The 19635-nt window shown below is 50.8% G+C and overlaps 1 protein-coding gene across 2 annotated transcripts in view; it reads right to left on the bottom strand.

Moving 5' to 3' along the window:
• ZBTB7C (zinc finger and BTB domain containing 7C) overlaps positions 1 to 19635 on the bottom strand; it is a 97803-nt gene that overhangs the window by 36425 nt on the left and 41743 nt on the right. Inside the window, exon 1 of one of the 2 annotated variants that reach the window (XM_032653949.1) lies at positions 7362 to 7434. The exons of the other annotated variant lie outside the window; for it this stretch is intronic. The gene's annotated coding sequence lies outside the window, so the exon portion shown is untranslated. Of the gene's footprint in view, positions 1 to 7361; positions 7435 to 19635 lie in introns of those variants that run through there. 2 annotated transcript variants of the gene reach the window in all.

Here is a 19635-nt window from a genome sequence, read left to right as displayed (position 1 = left end):
CCCTTGGGTTTAAGACCCGGCTCCTCTCTCTGCCAAAACGCGTGACCCGGAAAGGGGGGTCAGCCCCCTTGACTCATAGCTTCCCCTGTAAGTGAACCAGTTGGACTAACTTTACGGTCTTTCATGATTTTACAATCTATGAGTGTATGACAAATAAACCAGGAAGAACCAGGTATGGGGCCCCGGATGAGTTATTCTATTTCTCTGGGTCTTAGTTCCCTTATGTGCAAAATGAGGCGTGTGATGGTTAAGTTGAGGTGTGTCAACTTGTCTAGGCTACAGTTTCCAGATATTTGTTCAAACGCCAATCTAGATGGATCTGCAAAGTGTTTTTTAGACGAGATTAACATCAGTAGATTCTGAATAAAGCGGCTCACCCTCCATAATATGTGTGGGACTCATCCAATCAGTCGAAGACCCTGAGACAAAAGAGACTGGGGTCCCCGAGGAGGAGGGAATCCTGCCTTCAGACATGAACTGCAACATCAGCTCTATCCTGGGTCTCCAGCCTCCTGGCCTATCTGCAGATTTTGAACTTGCCAGCTCTCACCATGACATGAGCCAATTCCTTAAAATAAATCTCCCCCTCTTGCTCTCTGTACACACACACACACACACACACACACACACACACACACACACACACTCTATTGGTTCTGCTTCTCTGGAGAACCTTGACAAATGCAAGGTAGTTGGATGAGTTAGCGGTCCTCAAACGTGAGTCCTGTGGGTATTAACCCAGGGTGCACGTTACACCATTGCAGGAGCTCTTAAAACCACCCATGTCCAGACCCCAACCTCAGACCAGTTGAACCAGACTCTCCAAGGATGGGGCCTGGGCATCGGTGTTTTATAAACTCCCCAGGGCCTCCCCATGAGCAGCCAAGGCTGAGCACCACGGTAGAGTCACTTTGAAGCTTATTAAAAATGCATATTCCCCGGCTCCACCGAGGACACAGAGCCTCTCGGGTGGGCTCGTGGCATCTTTAGATTTAACTAGCTGCTCTCTAAAATTTGAGATCTCTGGGCATGGAGCGCCTCTCAGGGCCCTCTTCACTTTAGCAATCTACCCTGAGGTCTGAGTTTTGGGGCTGGAGTACCCAGCTCCCTCTCAGGTGGAGGCCAAGGACATCGCAGCGGGAGAGACCAGCAGGGCACTGTGTTTGAGGAGGGGACAAGCTCTGCATCCTGCCCTCCTCCCCCAAGGGCATGCAGCACCCACCTCGAGGTCACCACGTTCCCCGAGGCACTCACAGTGCCCCACCCGCCTTTGTATCCCCACCCCGTTCAGGGCCTGGCACAGACAAGGGCTCACACGTTGTTGTTGCTTCACTGATTGAACAAATGAACACATGGTCTCCTCACCACCCAGCTCACCTGTCCAAGTGTTTCCGTGCGCGGCATGCCCCTCCCCGTTCCTGTCCTCCCTGCTCCAACCTGAAAAGGTCCTTCCCTTCCTTGTCCTGTCAGCTCTGAGCCATTCTCCAGGGCCCAGCTTGTCCCCACTCCCCATGACAGGTCCTCCCTGACTCTTCTCCCCCATCCCCACCCCCGCCACTGAATCTGATGGGATGACAGGGAGCTGCCACAGCACCCTCAAGGTAGCTCGCCCATCTTGCCCCCGTGTCATCCCCAGACTGTGAAAACAGGCCACCCTCCAGGGTCTACCCAGGGCCGGCACACGGCAGGCAACTGGGAGAGCTCACGGCACATGCTGAAGAAATGCCCGCTTTGTGGTCAGTGGAAGCCCAAGAAAGCAGGTCAGGCTGCTCCAACCTCTCTCACACCCCGCCCCCCATCTCCTGGGAGCCTCTATTATCAGGAGCAAGGCTTTGAGCTGTACGTGGCTTATCTTGGACCCTAGTCCTTCCAATTCCAGGCCTGTGCTCTTAACCAAAAGGCCTCGCCACTGCCCTGTGAATGGAGCAAAAAAGGGGAGTTGACTGTCCCTGAGAAAGGCAAGAAGGAGGGGTGAGATTTGAGCCAAGGTGGGAGATTAGGAAAAAAATGTGATAAAAGGCTTAGGGAGTTAGTGGTTGGGAAAGTGCTTCAGGGGAGTCAGGTCTGGCCCCTGGGGGAGAAGAAGAGGGAAGTGATACGTCAGGCTCTGGATGAGGTTCCTAGAATCACTGTTCCATTTCACAGGAGAGGCAACTGAGGCTCTCAGAGATGAGTTCACTAACCCAAGGCACGTGGCAGAGCCAGGACCCACACCCAGGTCTGTGCGACTTCAAGGCAACGTCAAGAGGCAGACAGGGACTCATTCCTTCACCCACTCAACAAGTACATGTTAAACATGTACGATGTGCCAGGCATTAGGAGGCATACAGCAGGGAACCAAAGTCCACAATGAGTTTCCAGTCTAGTGAGTGAGGGACGGAACACTTTTAGGCCCTGGCATCCTGGAAGTTAACAAAGTTGGTCCTGCCTGCTTGGTACTAGAATTATCTCCACCAGGACCTGGTACGACAAACCCCTGACTGCAGACTGGTACCTGGCCTCCAGCTGTGAAAGTCATGAAGACACTGTCATTGGATGGCACCACCTGAGGAAAGAATTGGTGCTATCTTGCTGGTCAAGGTCCAGAGGCAGCAGGAGGAAGGCTGCAGATCCCAGGGGATGCCTGGCAGGAACCCAAGCAAAGCTGGAAAGAACCCGCCCCATCCCAGCATGGGGCCACACCTCTTCCCATGCAGTGTTCTCCTGGAGAAGGGAAATCCCCCCCTGAAACAGCACCAAGAGGTCAGAGATTCCCCCCCGAGTCCTACTTTGCGCCCCTACATCCCATTGCTCCCTTAAAAGTCTGCACCAGACTAGAAGTCCAGAGCAGTTACAAAAGGGGACAGGCATGTGCACATGATGGAGGGAGGGATGCAAACATGCCATCGTGGAAGCTTCTGCATGAGAAGAGAGGTCTAGAGACCAGAAACCACACCCCACTCCCCGACCCTCATCTTTCCTGATGTTTCTGTGCTGATCCTTTCCTTTTCTTCCTTCTGAGCCTACGTTCTCCCCTTTCCCAGCTTGTCTCATAGCCCAGCCTCATGCACCAAAATTTTCCCATCAGATTATACTCCGAGATTTCTGGCTCAGAAAATGCGCACATGCCATTTCGTGTTGTAACTGCTTCTCCTCAGCAGGCTCTAGATCCTTAAGGGCAGGGATCACGTCATATTCCTTTAATGTCTGCAGCACAGTACCTGGTACGTGGTAATGTACATGCACGATTAATGAATGAAAATTTCACAAGAACTATGGATTTTAAGATATTTCAAATGCAATAAAACACACTTTACACAAAAGCACCGCATGTACTGTTTAGCAGATCCAGAAAGCACTGCAGCTAACCCAGGTTTTCTTGTTACGAACATAAATGATGACTTTAGATTCTCTGAAAAATTCCTGATTATCTATAATTTTGAGGAACGATGCATGGATGACTCAACAGCAACCGAAAAAGAGAAAAAACAAAAAAACACATGCAAACAACCCAACCCCCCCCCAAAATGGGCAAAAGACTTGACTAGACATTTCTCCAAAGATATTCAAATGACCAATAAGCACATGAAAAGATGATCAATTACACTAATTATTAGGGAAATGCAAATCAAAACCACAATGAAATATTACCTCATACCCATTCGGCTGGCTACTATCAAAAAACAAGAAAGTGTTGGTGAGAATGTGGAGAAATTGGAATGCTTGCACATTGCTGGTTGGAATGTAAAATGCTGCAGCTGCTATGGAAAACAGTACGGCAGTTCCTCCAAAAATTAAACACAGAATTGTCATATGATCGGCAATCCCACTTCTGGGTATATACCCAAAAGAATTAAAAACAAGGACTCAGCTATTTTTACACCCATGTTCACAATAGCATTATTCACAATAGCCAAGAGGTGGAAACAATCCAAAACCCATCAACAGGTGACTGGATAAATAAAATGTAGTATATCCATGCAAACGCCTTGAAAAGGAAAGACGTTTTGAAACATGCCTCATCATGAATGAACCTTGAAAATATTATGCTAAGTGAAATAAGTCAGTCACAGAAGGACAAATACTATTACGATTTGACTTATGTGAGCTACTTGAAATAGACAAATTCATAGAGACAGAAAGCAGAAAGGTGGCTGCCAGGGGCTGAGGGGAGGAGAATGGGAGCTATTGTTTAATGGTTACGGAGTTGCAGTTTGGGGTGATAAAAAAGTTCTGGAGATGAAGAGTGGTAACAGCTGCACACAAATGAATGTACTTGGTGCCACTGAATAATACACTTAAATGGAATTTTATGTTACATATATTTTACAATGAATGAATGAAGCATGGATGCCCCTTAGAGGCAGGCTGGGGTATGAGGAAGGCATTTGATCTTTGGAATTAGACACTTATAATTTCTAGTCCCAGCTGTGTGAGCTCACATGACCCTTTGCTTCTCTGAATTTCAAGTCCCTCATCTGTAAAGTGGGTAAGAATACCCAAAACAAGGAAAAAAGTACTCGTGTTACAAAATGCATCCAAGGGTTAAGTGAGATGATATATGAAGCCTGCGGCACAGGGTCAGGAGAAGTTACCTCTCCCCTGACCTCCCCGTCCTTCCTCGTCCCCAGCCAGTCCCTGGACAATCACCCCAGTTGGCCAGGTTTGCCTTTGGCGCCCAACTCTGGCTCACCTCTCCTAGGGATGCGCAGCCTTCCCACGTCCCACTCCTGAAGGGCGGCCGCCAGCTTCCCACACTCAGTAGCTGGATGCAGGGGGCAAGCTGGCCAAGCCTTATTAATGCCTCCTCGGGGCGCTTGCAACAAGCAAACAAGCAAAGACTGAAATGGGAAAGGTAGAATTTCACTCTCCGTGGGAAGTTTGTGGCAGAGGTATTTTTAGGATGGGAGAGGGAGGGAGGTATTTTTAGAATGGGGTACTCTTCCCATTCCTCCTGAAATCCCACTTCACTGGTAACCACCTCGCCTGGGGGGAAGGGAGGAGAGGGGGCACCTAACAGCCTCATTTGGGGGGTGAGGCAGAGCACCCCTGCAGAGGAGGAAGTCACCCTATGCTTCGCCCCGGGGCTGGGACCCCAGGTGTTTGACCCTGGCCAGTGCCCTGCTGGCCTCCTCCCTTTGGGGAATGGAGCCTTGGGTTCCCTTCCGCCTGCCCGGCCACATCCCCACTCTCCCTTCAGGATGACCTGAAAGGGAAGTTTATAAGAGGAAAAGGAATGAAAAGGATACATTTAACAGCGCACACTGGGCGGGGGAACTTCCTGACAGGAAACGCTGTGGAAACCGGGCCCAGTCTGGCCATGGCAAACTGGTTTGGCTCAGAACTGGCCAGAGTGGACAGGAGACCTCGGGCAGTCGTACATCACAATTAAACTGGACCTGTCCGAGTTCATGTTCTTTCTTGTCCCCTCTAAGCAAGCAGACACTGTAATAACCCACACGCCGCAGCGGGAGAAAGGTACCATTTCCACCCTAATTTAGGTCGCAGAGACATAAAGGGCTACTGGTCGGGAGCGCAAATCAGCAGCAGATGTAGGCAGCTGAGCAGGGCTGCTGCCACCGGGCCACCAGCCTGAGTCACCCGGGCGGGGAGGGCGGGCGGTGATGGCAAGGGGTGTTTATCTTTATTCTTGGGCTGGGGTGTGGGGTGCAGGCAACAATGGGAACAGAGGAGTCCTTGGGGCTGGGACAGGAGCAGTGTTGCAGGCAGGAACAGACAGGCTTCCAGCAGACCGCTCTTCCGGGCCAGAGAATTCAGACAGGCCCTGAATTTGAACAGGGAGAAGGCCTCTCCTCCCCTCTCCACCCCCGGCTCTCCTCCCCTCCCCACCCAACAAGACCTTGCAATTCCCTTTTTGCAGGGCTAAGTCTGGCTGTGGCTGGCCAGCTGGTCCCGCCCCAGCTTTCCCACCCACTTTCTTTAAGAGCCAGGCCCTCCTGCTGCTGGCGTAGGTGGTTCATCCCCTGCCTGGACTCCCTCTCTGCTTGGCACCCTGTCCCTGGATGGTGTTCCATCCCCTCTCCTAGGTTTTCCCTTTTCTCTCTTCACTTGAATTCATTTCCTGTAGTTCCCAATGGAAACATGAGCTCCTGGGATGAAGGCCCTGTCCCTGCCTCCTAGGGCCCCAGCTCAGCCTGCAGTGAGTAGCCTGGTGACACTGCCCCCTGGAATGCGAGCTCTCAGGAACCGGGACCTCCACTATCTTGGTGGCCCTCTAGCCCTCCAACATGGGCCTGGCTCAGGGGTGAGTGTCTGTCATTTGAAAGGATGAGTACCGCTGGGCATCCAGAGACTGCCCCCCCGCCACCCGCCCACCACCAGGACAGCACAGGGGCTTAGAACATCCCAGCACCCTGTGTGGATAAGCACCCACTGAGGTGACATCCTTGTATAAAGCGGAGGGTTTGCATGATATCCTGAACTCGAGTAAAGATAGAACTTGGTCTGGGACAGAGTGACCCGGTTTTCCCAGCCCCCCAAACCTCCCAGTGATAGAACGGAGAGAAGGTTGAGAGCCTGCCCTCAAAGATGCTCTCTATGGCCCAACATAGAAAAAAGAATCAAAGCATCTCTTAGCAGGAGGATCTCAGAGCGCTGCAGCCTGGGAAGTAGAGCCAGGAAGCGGCTCAGTCAAGGACACCTGCTCATCAAAGCAATTGAGACCTTGGTCTCCTGCTGTCCAAAGTCTTTCCCATTCAGTGATGTTTCTGTGATGACTCACATAGTTATTAACATACTGACACCATTTTTTTTTTAATTCTCAAATTTTCCTTGACCCTTTGACCCCTCTAGTTAATTAAACTCACATCTTTGCCCACATCAAAATAGGTCATCTCTCAGAGTGCACAGAGAAGAGGGAGAAGAGAAAAAAGGTGTTTTACAATGTTCCCAGCATACAGGCCTCTGTGCTTTTTCTCAAGCATTGTTTCTCCCACCCACAGTGCTACAGTTAAACAGCCCATTCAACAGAGTTTTGATTTCTACCTTTTCATTCTCTCCCCACTCAAATGCCCACCTGGTTCTATGGGTGACAAGGGACATAAAAGGGACCCTTTTATGGTCGTAGCTGCAGTTCCTTGCATTCTTGTCTGGGGTGGGGTGGCAGTGTGGAAGGGCTTCTAGCCCAGTGCCTGGACAAGAAGACAGGAGCAAGATCGAAGTGGCCACAGCCAGCCCAGGAGAGGAGGTACGTACTGGAACCTCCAGGGACTTGTTTGGGGCCCAGGGTTCCAGGAAGCCCAATAGTGGCCCTTCTTCGCCTCCTGCGGGCTTGGCTGGGGTGGGTGAAGATCATGCAGTTCTGAGTTGATTTATTCTACCTCCCACCTCCCCACTCCCAGGATGGGATCTGAGGGCTTCACCTGTAGCTTCTGGGAGAGCAAGAATCACAGGCGGGCTTCCCCTTCTTCTCGGGGAGAGAGGCAGAGAAATCTCTCGGGCTTTTTCCCAGTGTCGGTTTTCTCCTCCCTGCATCTGAATGGGAGAGTGTTCAGGTTAAACAGAGGTGCCTGGAGCGACCCCACCTGCTTGGCTAATCCCCCAGCTCCTAAGCACGGGACCCCAGCCGTCCTCTGCAGACTAAACACATAACCCATCTACGTGTACCTAAGACGGTGCCTGACTCTAGCACTTGGTGCTAGGGGGATGTTTGCTTCCTCTCCCCTCCCTCCCCTCCTCCATCCTCCCCAGGGCAGGTTCAGGCAGATCCAGCAGATGCCCACTGAGCCCCTTCTATGCAACAGGGAGGCCCTGGGCTGGGCGCTGCGGGAATGGCAGGCAATCGTGTCGTGCTGCAGGAGGGCGGTGGGGGTCAGGACTCCACGGAATGAGCCGCTTCTGTGTCACAGGTACTTTGTGAGGTACTTTACTCCCATGACCCGATTTAACTTAATTTTCACAGTTCTGCGATGTAACTATTAGTGTCCTATTTTCTTACGAGGAGACAGACTGAGGCTCCAAGAGTGAATGAAAGAACTGATAATCTAGTAGCTGCAATGGGTTCTTTAAAAAACAAAAGCAAAAACGAAAACAAAAACACGGTACAGTTCGATGTGGTAAAGACCCGGGAGAGAAAAGCAGACAGTGCTTGGACGCCCAGAGGAAGGCAGGTGCAGGTGGGGATTTACCGTGGGGGACGGGCCACTAGCAGTTTTTCTCTATCCAGGACACTAACGCCAAATGCTCCCTGCTTTACGAGCACCTCCGGCCGCTGAGAGCATTGTCGATGCTCAGAAAATACTGGTTGCCCGAGTGGCTGATTTCCCAAGCAGAGGAGACACAAGAACCCCAGGGGCAGGTGAGGGCTCTGGGCTTGGCAGGAGCCTAGTTCAAATTACTGATGGACTTGGGTCCTCACTGATCCACCGAGCCCTTGGGATGGGACTCCTACAATGTGATGGTTCCACGGGGAATGCCCTGAACTTGCAGGTCAGAGCCAGGAGTCCCATAATGCGCTGCTCCACTGAGAACCCACAGGAGCCCAGGGACACGCAGTGCCTACACCTCCTTTCCCCAGCTCCCAGCCCTGACCACGCTCACTTTTTCCGTTAATCTAATTAAATCAAGGAGGAAGCTTCAACTAAGTACTAACCTGGCTTAGTACCTCTCCTTAGCATCCTGTGTGTGTGTGTGTGTGTGTGTGTGTGTGTGTGTCTGAGAGCCTCTAATCAAGACAGTCCCTTCTAGCAAAGGCAATGGGAACAGAAAGGAAAGAAATTTGTAATATATTACATAGGGGGAAAAAAGTGAAAAACATTTCCTCCTCTTTTGTTTTTTTCTTATTATAAAGGCTCATTCCTAAAAATATTAGAAAATACAGAAGAAGCAAAGGAAGAAAATAAAGGTCACTGTCCGTCTGGCTATTCGGGGTCTCCCTCATTCACACCTTCTGATATCTGTATTTTTATGCATACTGGTGTTTTTAAAATGGGAATATACACTATAAACTGCCTTGTAATCTGCTGTTTTTCACTTAACAATATTCATACAGTTTTTTCCACACCGTCCCCATTGTCTTTGCTAGAAAGGAGTTTAGCTGGTCTCTTGGTTACAGGCTGTCATATACACCTTGGGTGTTAAAGCCAGGTTAGTACTTAGTTGAAGTCTCCCCTTTGATTTAATCTAATTGGAAAACTGTTGGAGAGAAAAAAGAGAGAGTGGGGAGGAAAAAAAGAGAGTCTATGGATGCACACTGGCAGCTATCTCGAAAAATTTTGTTCCAGAACAAATGTTTGAAGAATTCTCCCTCCATCCTCCGGGATTCTAGCACCCATGTCCTCTGAGTGGGGAGGAACTCCTGCACAGTGAGTAGGTGGATGCAGTCCTTGTCTCCCTAGGACTCCCTGAGATCTGTGTCCTGCTCACCAGGGACCCACTGCTGAAGTCTGTGTTCCCAAACCTTATAATTAAAGGAGAAACTGATAATTATCCAGTCAATTGAGACCAAGTAGATGGTCACACTTCAGGCCCACCTGGAGGTAAATGTTTTGGACCTGAACTATTTAGTGTGGCTGAATTAACCGGGTAACCGTCAGGCCCGCCCACCTGCAGAGCGTTAGCCTCCCCCAGCTGAGCACGGTACAAACAAAGCAAAAAGTCAAAGTCACAAAAGTTCCAAAAGTGCTTTGCAGCATCCCAGAGCCCTCTTGGGCATGTGCCCACGAGCATTTCAGTGCAGAAAATCTGTTCCCAGTTCCCTTCTCTCCATGGGGGTGGCAATTAGCAGAATGAGATGGGTGGTACTTGAAAACATCCTATTGGTGACTCTGATATGGCGTGCCCCTAATCCACTTCAAACCTCCTTCCTCTTATTGAGGGTCCCTGCAATAAACACACAAAACTGGGGAATGAGGAAGGGTGTGTGGGGCACACCCACAGACCCAGCAAACCCGAGCCTAGTAGAGGGCCTGGCATGGAGTATCTGCTTAAGATGAGTTGTTGAATGAAGGAACGAACGAGCAGAGAAAGTACGGTCAGGGCATATGTACAGGATACCAAAGAGTTCAGCTGCTTTCAGCAACAGAGGCATGTGTGAACGTGGTGGGAGATGAGCTGCTGAAGTTACAAGAGCTAACTGTGGCAGCAATGACCGCATTTACTGAGCACCTATAAGCGTCCAGGCACTAGGTCACACCGTGTCCTCCATCCTCACCGACGGTCCCAGCAGGCAGGACCAGCACTCGGGCCCTGCCTGATGCCCCGCTGCCTCCCCGCGTGCTGAGCTAAGAGCTTGGGTAGGACCCATCATCAGGCTCTTTCCATCCCCTACCTTCGCCAGCTCACATGGCAGATCCAGCCTGAACTTCAGCTACATCCACCCAGGATGAGAGCAGGCCAGGGCCCATGTGGGAGGGCCTGGGAGCAAGGCAGCCAAGCGTCTGTCATCTGAAGGAGGAAGCTGCCCACCAAATGTGACTCTCCCTAAGGCAGACGGAGCTGAAGGCCACAAGCTGGACCCTCACATGGTTCCCTCAGGCTTGGAGGTGATGGGAGATTTGCGTGCAGCTGGCTTTCGTTGCTAAGATGCCCTCTAGTGCATCTCCCAAGATTCCAATATCCCTTCTCACCTGTTCATTCATTCACTTAACAAATAGCTATTGAGTACCTACAATGTACCAGGTTCTGCACTAGGAAAGGAGGCCTAAAGGGAGAGTGCATTCTAAAGGGCCTGTGTCTCTGACATCTCTGAGCTGGGAACACAGGCCCCTGGGGGCCTATGCCACAGGTGCCAGCACAAAGGTGGGAAAGTGGGTCTTCCCGCCTCTGCAGAGAACATAGTGCGGGCCCCTAGTGGTGTTCCCTCAGGGTGGGCAGGGCCCCCTCGACCTTGGGTCTGTACCCTGGCCCACACTCCACAGGCGGCAGCAGGCCGGCCATGCAGGATCAGTGCGGCACGAGGACAGCAAGTTGGCAGGTGCAGAGAGGAGGAGTCATGAGACACCCTGGGGCACACGGAGGGTTGCGGTGAGTGCAGCCCCAGACCCGCTGAAAGCTCAGCTATAGGAAACCCAGAGTGGCAGAAGGAGCCAGAGAAATACTATTGTTTATCACTTCTACTGCGACCCTAGTTCATACCCAGGGAGTACGGCATGGGAGACGCGGGCTGTACTTATGCTATGGTTATTAGGAATTATAGAGGGTTTTTTTGCGAATTGAGTTTAAAGTCACATAACAGAAAACCAACCATTTTAAAGTAAACAATTCTGTGGCATGTGTACGTTCACGGCATTGTGCAGCCACCAGCTCTCTCTAGTTCTCAAACACATTCCTCCTCCCAAAAGGAGACCTCATAGCCATTTAGCAGTTATTCCCACCTGCCCCTCCCCCAGATCCTGGCAAGAACCAATCCGCCTTCGGTCTCTATGTATTTACTCATTCTGGATATTTCATATCACTGGGATCATATAATATGTGACCTGCTGCGTCTGGCTTCTTTCACTTGGCATAACGTTCCCCTGGTTCGTCTGACTTGCAGCATGCCCTAGCGCTTCGTTCCTTTTGATGGCTGAATAATACTCTGTTGTATGGCTCTGCCACAGTTTGTTTATTCAGTTATCTGTGGATGGACTTTTGCATTGTCTCAGCCTTTTGGCGATTGTGAATAGTGCTACATGAACATGTGTGTTCGTTCAACGAGAATTTGAGTCTGTTTTCATTCTTTTGGGTCTTTTCCCAGGAGTGGAATTGCTAGGGGAATGAGAGTTTTTAGAGCTGGGATGAACTTAAAGGTCAGTTATTCCAATTTTACAGATCAGGAAACTGATATCTGAGGAGATTATCTGCCCTGCTGGGGGTCACATATGTGTCAGGATGCGGGGCATGGCCAGAAGCCAAGTCAAAGGCTCTTCTAAGTTCACCACACCTAAGTCAAGACTCATTGCCTGTTGTGTGGGTTCCGTGTTGTGGAGATTCCGTGGTGTCCAGCACAGAGCCTCTCGCACGTGATAGGCACCAAGTATTTGTGGAGTGAACGAATGAAAACAAACATCTACACCCAGTTTTTTAAAGCATTACCCACTATGAAAAGGGAAGTGCCCATTATCCCATCTTGGAGGTTCAAAGCATCTTGGGGAACGATTCTACAAGGGTCAGAATAAATGTGCCCATGGAGGAGATAAACTCCACCGGAGTGGGACTGGGGGGTTGCCTGTCACTCCACTTCCTAACCTTTTCCTCCCTGACTGGTTCAACTTCTCCTCAGTACCTCCCAGAGTAGGGTGGGTGAAGCTGGCTGGGCCTTACTGAACCACAGTGGCCCAAGGAGAAGGCAGACAGCCCACCCCTTGGCAAGAAACTCTCAGGGCCCATACACATGATGGCATGCCCTCACTCTGGGAGAAGGCGATGGGCTCGAGCCTGTGTGATAGGCCAGCTGTACCATTGGGTTCTCATTGTACCAAATGGTTCTATTTTGTGGGCCATGATGCAGCCCCCAGGACTTCTGCTTGGGGTCTGTGGTTCTACTTCCAGGGAGACCGAACAAAGGCACCTCTGCTGGCAAGAAAGCCTGGTCTGCGGGCCAGTGGACGAATGCCCAGGGGTTATGGGGTCACGGGCAAGCTTCTTCCTCACCTTTCCACCTCCTCCACCATCTGCAGGACCATGGAAACTTCTGTCAGCCACACAACGAGGCTATCCTAATGACACAGCTGTTCCTCCAGAAACAGGGAGCTGTCACCACACAGGTGCAAAGCCCACTGATATCCTAATAGTTTCTCTGGAGCCCACATGGTTTTGAGGCGTCTCAACGTCTCCACTGGCTGCGAGGTGATAGCCTCGGATCAGATCAGCCCTGCATGGAGTACAAGGGCTTCTGCGCCAGTGTGCTGTCAACCTGAACACTTCAGGCACCTCGGGGGACAGTGTCCTGAGTCCTGTGCCCAACAGCTCTAGTCCTGAACAGGCACAGATGTGTGACTCTCAGGTACCTGAGTGTCCATTAAAGTTATTGGTGCTGCCGGTAAATGACAGTGCAGCCGGGGATTTACCTTGTCCTTCCATGGAGGACACTTCTTTATAGTCCTCTGTAGACCCCAGTGACAGTCCATACACTTCAGGTATTGACGTGCATCAATAAGTGAAGGGAGCCACAAACAGGACTCAACTTAATGCACAGGAAAGGAAGGAGCAAGGGCTTGAAATTCACAATTCCTAGGTATCGTTCCGCCCCCCATTCTATCCCTACCTGGCCTTGGCAAGTCATTTTACCTCTGCAGCACTCAGTTTCTGCATCTGTAAAGGAAGGAAAGGCCTCTGTACCATCCCTTCAAGCTCTGAAGTAATCTCTGTACACACGCACACGTGTACGTCACATTGGAGATGTGACACCAGGCTGTGGCTGACATGGCATCGTGGGACGTGGCTTGAGCTGTTCCGACACACAAGCTGCTGTGGGCTCTGCCAGTCGCTATCTTGGCTGCACACAGCTAGGTGTGTGGGAGCCATCAGAATCCACAGAGCCCGCGTTCCTCCCGCCATCCTCCTTTGCTTCAGCCACTCCAGGGAGCGTGGGCAAGCCCAAGGGCTCCTTCCTGCCTCTTCCCCCATTTGGAATTTGTGCATCCTTCTATGCACTCATCCTCTGTTTAGCCTCTCATCAAGCGTTATTGCAGTCTTCCTGGGAGCCAGACCCCGGGCGGATGTACAGCTGTCCCTGGAGGAGCCACAGCTGAGAAGGCCAGGCAGCCTCATGCGCAAATAAACACGCTCTCTCTCGGATAATATTTGAGGATAAAGATGTGTACCGGGAACAGTGGGACAGCAGAAACGAGGCATCAAGCCTGCTGGCTGGGGCTGAAAGGAGGACTGAAACCACCTTGGAGGGAGTGGCCCTTGAACTAGCCCCTGGGGGAGACAGAGAGGACCAAAGCCCAGCGGCCCCGAGCAACTGGCTAGAGACCTGAACTGCAGGTAAGAAACTACAGGCCCCCTGCACCCGCACCTCCCAACCCAGTTCCAGGCAGCCTCCCATCTCCCTGGTGCACTGCGACCCTCCCCTTCCAGTCTCTACAGATCCACAGCCTGACCCCCACAGTCAGCATTTCATCACCTCTGATGCTGGTGGTTTGTCCTCTGAGACAAAACCCTACAAGACCCTGGGCCTCATCTCGTATTCCTGATTTCTCCAGTGCCTTCCAGAATCAGGGGTGGGCATGGGGCACGTTCCCCCAAATGATTCAGGGTTCATCTATTCATCACAGTGACACAGCTGCCAGGCAAACGGTGCCCCAGGCGGCTGTCCTTCCTACAGCAGGTGGTCCTTCCATACACGAGCACACAGTGTCAACAGGGGCAGCCGAATTCCAGTTTCCCCCAAGAACTAGCCCTCTCCAGAGATATCACAGGGTGTCTCATTTTACTTAGGGTAAATCCCTTGAAATGCATGAACCACAAAGACTAAAATTAACGTCCTTCTTGACGCAAATGTTCAAGATGGGGAGTAGAAACCTCTCTTGCGATGAAAATGAGACCTCAGGGGGCCAGCTCTCAACTCCAAGCCAACTAAACAGCCACACTTCTGGTGATGCCTGGCATGGCCCACCATCCTGCGACTGGTCCCACAAAGACACACAGCACAGGGGCATCCGTCTGCACTTCTAATGCAGGTTTTCTGACTGTCAGCACCTCTGGAACTGTCCATGTCACGACCAAAGAGTCTGACGTAGCCTCTGAAAGGGAGGCAGTTCTGTGGCAGTTTTAAAGGCTGTGTGTGATTTGGCTCATTCTAAGGGATTTCTTTACAACACCACCATCAGGGTCCTTCTCCCTCTCAGTCCCTCTCCTCAGATCTCAGCGTACAGCCTGCAAATCGACAAGTGCCCACGATCAGGTTCAGCTCAGCAAAACGTTTTAACTCCTACTATGTGCAGAAGACTCTGCCTGAGCTTTCCAACACGGAAGCCTCCAGCCCAAGTGGCTACCGAGCACGTGAAATTCGGCTAGTCAGATGACGATGAACCGTGGGGGTAAGGTATACACCGGGTTTCGAAGACTTAGTACAAAACAAAGCTAGAGAATAAATTACAAATAATTTTTATACGAATTTACATGTTGAAGTGATAATATTTTGGATACATTGGGTTAAATAAAATATGTCACCGAGATAAATGTCGCCTATTTCTTCTTCTATTTTTCATGTGACGACTAGGAAAATTTTAAAGTGAATATGTGGCTTGTATGATATTTCTGTAGGACAGTGGTGGTCTGTATACTAGAGAAGAGAAGCACCACGACGGTTTGGGGCTCTGAGGCGTTCTGAGTGAGTTGAAATGAAAACAGTCTCCGCAAGGCATTTGTTTTCTACATAATTATTTGCTATCCGCTTGTACCACCTGCTTGGAGAAGATTCCAACACACTGAGCCTTTTAGCGGGGCAACAGTATGAGATGTTTGGGGCAAGAGGTGGGATCTGACCCATCGTTATTCTCTGCAGGTGAGACTACAGGTAAAACTCTTTCACGGTGTCCTCCAGGTGTGATCAAATTGTTAGGCAGCTTGGAATTTTCTCAACCCACCTGCGTTGCTAGCAATCCTGTTTATGATCTGTAGGGACCCAAGATGGAAGGAGCTGTCACTCAGGCCCTCAGCGGAGGACCAGCGATCTCAAAGAAATGCTGGAATCTGGCTAAGAAAGGAGGAGACGTGTGCAAACAGTCTCAGCTCTTCACCTTCCTTCTGGGATGTTTGCTTGTGGAGAGGTATTAGTTAGGGGAGTTCCATGACCAGATATGTGGAAAGAAAGAAGCAGTATAGACAGGCAGCAACGTGTCCCTTCCATGGGCTGGGCGTGGGTTTTATGTAATCTCACTATCCTCACCACAGCCCTGCTGGGTGGGTATAGGCCCATTTTATAGATGAGAAAACTGACACTCAGAAGGTTGCCTCACCCAGGTACTAATGCAGGTTGCTTCTGACTGCCCCCCACAGAAATGATTTGATGCATAAAACTGCTGGGGGATTAGGCCTGGCCTAGAAATCAGGCCACATGTCCTGGATTCAAATTTCAGGAGTTGGGGGATCTTAGATAAGTGGCTTTCTCTCCCTGAACCTCAATTTTCTTGGAAAAAAAAAAAAAAGTAGGTACCAGTGGACAAAACCAGTGTTTCTTTAACTTTTTTCAACTATAACCCATGATAACATTTTTTTTCCATGTCCAGGATCTAAATCTATGTGTGTGTAAAACTGAAAGAAAAGTTTGATTGAACAATATTTACTTTATTCTGTAACAGCTTATGGAAAAACCTGAAAGAACTTTTTGGCCAGCCCAATACATAGGATGCATGTTAACATTTTCTAATCTATTCATATATATATATATATATATATATATATATATATATATATATATATATTTAAGCTGGTGGATTGCGACCCACTAGACTGATCATATGGCCCATGATAAGCTTCCACCTACAGTTTGAAAAACAGTGCTCCAAATGATTGATTTCCAAGCTTCTCTCCAAAACTAACATCCTGAGGGTCTGTTCCTGAGGTCAAAGGAAAAGTCTGTAAGCACCTCGGTCTCCGATCAGCTCTCCCCCTACCCCTCCTCACACAGATGAGGCCCGGAGAACTTAACGTGTTTCTCATTGGAATCAGAGAGGAGACGAGAGGAGCCTGTAAGAACACTGCCTCTGGACCCATCAAGAGGTCCCCATCCAGGCAGGCTGTTTGCTGGGACACGGAAAACTCTCTGTTATAACAGAATGCTTCTCTGTAATAGAATTTGTTATATGGGGCTTTACCATTCAATCTAGCAGCAAAATACATTTCAGAGCCCTGGAAAAGATGGACTTGAAGTCCCCCTGATTGTAAACAGTGCCAGCGTAAGGCAACCCCGTTGCCCCTTTTGATTACAAGGTTATAAAGAGCCTTATCTTGGCAATCCCTATCAGGAACTTATTTTCCCTCCTAGCTCGTCTCTGAAGAAATGACGGCCTTGTCCTAGGGTGAGGGGCCGGCTGTGCTCTAATCCCATGCAGTGAATGGGGGGAATCATGACATTCAGACACAGCAGAGATGTCTGCCAGGGTTGTTACAAAGAAAGCCTCACCCCTCCCCGACTTCCTGCTGGTGCCTGTGCAAGGTCTCTACACCAGAGTGTTCCTGAAGCTTCTGTGGGCACGAGGCCTCCTCTGCATCCAGGTTCCTTGTCTATGACCCCTGGGTGGATGTCCCCGTGTGCTCAAGTGTGGCACTGAGAAGGCAAGCAGGGGCCATGTGGCCCCGGCCCCAGAGCAGCTAAGGAGGTGAATGGTGCTGGGGGCAGGCCCAGCTTCCAGAAGGCAAAAGGAGGCCCTGGCAGCCGGGGGCAGAGGTCAGGGGCAAACAGGCATGAGGTGCTGCCGCAACGGGCCACTCCTCCCCACGCTGGGCCTTTTAGTGATGCTCCATGTTGCCTTGAGTGGGCATATGCCTGTGTTTCACTTCACAGTTTCTTTTATTTCACTTATAATGTCAGGAGCTGTTCTATCTTCAGCGTTGGCTTAACTCCTAGGAGTGGTGGCAGGTGGCTCCTGGGGTCCCAGCCAGCCTTCCCTCAGTGTTCCTGCACCCCTCCGGGCTGACTCCGCTGGGGCCGACTCCTCCGGGTCCAGCACATCTGCACCCCCCGGAGGTAGTCAACTAACACCTGGAGACCACAGTGGGCCGTGAGCCACGCACAGGGGAGTTGCTCAGGCCCCATCAACACTACGCCCAGGCCCAGGCCTCACGGCTCGTGCTTACACAGTTTCAGAGCCAGCGTGGGCAAGACGGGCTTCCAGAACTCTCGGCCAGAGCTGAGCCCTCCCACACACTTCTCAGGCTCCTCAGGCCCTGCATCAGAACCTGGAAAGTCTGCAGTATTCAGCACCTGGAAGGACATGGGCAGAAGTTGAGGCTGCTTGTGTGGGTTCAGGAAGGGCCTCTGTCACCCTAACCCCTTTCCTACTGTCCCCCCAAGCCTCCTCGGCTGGCTGATGCCCATAATTCCACAACCAAATTCCTCTGGGGCAAGATAAACCTGGACTTTAGCCCATGTGAAAATGCCCATATCTGGGAGTGGCGTCTTTAAAATCTTACCAGCCACTTACATCTTAGAATGAATGAGTTCATTCAAATCAACTCAGCTGAACTAAAGGGCTTACCTGTGTCTGGGCCTTTGCTGGGCCTTATGGTGGAAGAAAAGGCCAGAAGACATAGTCCTGTTGTCAAGGGGCTGCGGTCTAGTTCAGGGCTCCTGACAGCAGGCTTTGAGGGAGAGCTGGGAGTGTGCTGCGGAAAGCAGACAGAGGAGCGGGGAGGGAAGGGACCCATTTTCCCACCAAGTATGTTTAGCCTTGTGGTGCCTGCCCGAGGGGGCTCACTACCTCCTCCTCCCCCAACAGAATTCTCCCCACCAAAGAAGTTCGTCACAGGCAAATGTTAGACACAGATTTGTACGTCCTGAACAAACATGAACTGACAAGGAGTAGAAGATGTAAAAACGCAGCCCCTAGACCAGGATTAGGATTCCTGCTCTGAGATCTAATAGCTGTGACTCTAAGTGACTTAACCTCTCTGCGCCTCAGTTTTCTCATCTGTCAAGTGGAGAGAATAATAATAATACCTACCTCCTAGGGTTATTGTGAGGATCAAAAGAGTTCATAAAGTGCCCGATAAACATTAGCTATTAATAGTACACAAGAGTAAATATCTTCAGCGGAAACTGAATGTTGACGGATTAGAACTGGACTTTAGGCTCATCGTAAGGAGTGGGGGTCACGGCAGACCCTGGGACCCGTTATGAATGTCTGGGATCTTCAGAGACGCCTTCCTGCCCTGGCCAGTGGTCCTGCTTTGTCCAGTGGCAGGTGCAGTGACTCTGGCCCTGTTGGGAGGTATCTGAAGGGCTCCGGCTCCTTCGCCAGGTACTTCTCCGGATCCCCACTGCCGCCCTGACCGTGCCTGGCTCATCTCAGCCAGCCATCATCCGAGGCCAGGGAACCCCTGGTTATCCCAGGGGCAGCGTGGGCAGCAGGGTCCCCTCTTTGCTCTCCCTGCGCTAGTCTACTCTGAACACTGCTGGCTGACTCGTTTAGGAGAACAACCTGGATCATGTCTTTCTCTTGCTCAATCATCTTCGATGGGTGATTAGTACTTAGTGCTAAGTACTTGGTACTTAGTACTTCGCCCTTGGTAAGGCAGACAATTCCTTAACCTGGCATTCACGTTGCCTCCACCTTCCTCGTGGGCTTTCCTTTTTCTCGCTGCTGTTCGTACATAATGATCACATGAGTACTTGTCGAGCTCTTAGTTTGTGCGTTAAACTGCTCCAAGGACTCCGCGTGTATGATCTCAGTTACTCATCACAAGAACCTCCCGAGGTAGATACTATTCTTAGCCTCATTTTATAATGGGACATTGAGGCACGCAGAGGTTAGGAAGTGGATGCCAATCACACAACTCTTGGCAGCAGAAGCCATTCCGGGAACCCTGAGGCACTAATATTGTAATCACGAGGCAGCCATCCAACCCAGCGGCCGTGTGCTTGTTTCTCCATGCTGGGTCCACACCTCCAGCCACAGATCCCCCGCTGAAATTACAGGAGTACCACCTCCACTTCCTACACTCTGCATCCCCTCTGCAAGCCTACTCAACCCCGTCCTCCACACTCTG

This window comes from Phocoena sinus, chromosome 14, assembly GCF_008692025.1.
Source record: "Phocoena sinus isolate mPhoSin1 chromosome 14, mPhoSin1.pri, whole genome shotgun sequence".
Taxonomy (NCBI): domain Eukaryota; kingdom Metazoa; phylum Chordata; class Mammalia; order Artiodactyla; family Phocoenidae; genus Phocoena; species Phocoena sinus.
The sequence above is the reverse complement of the archived record's forward strand: the minus strand, read 5'-3'. Positions and strand labels throughout refer to the sequence as shown.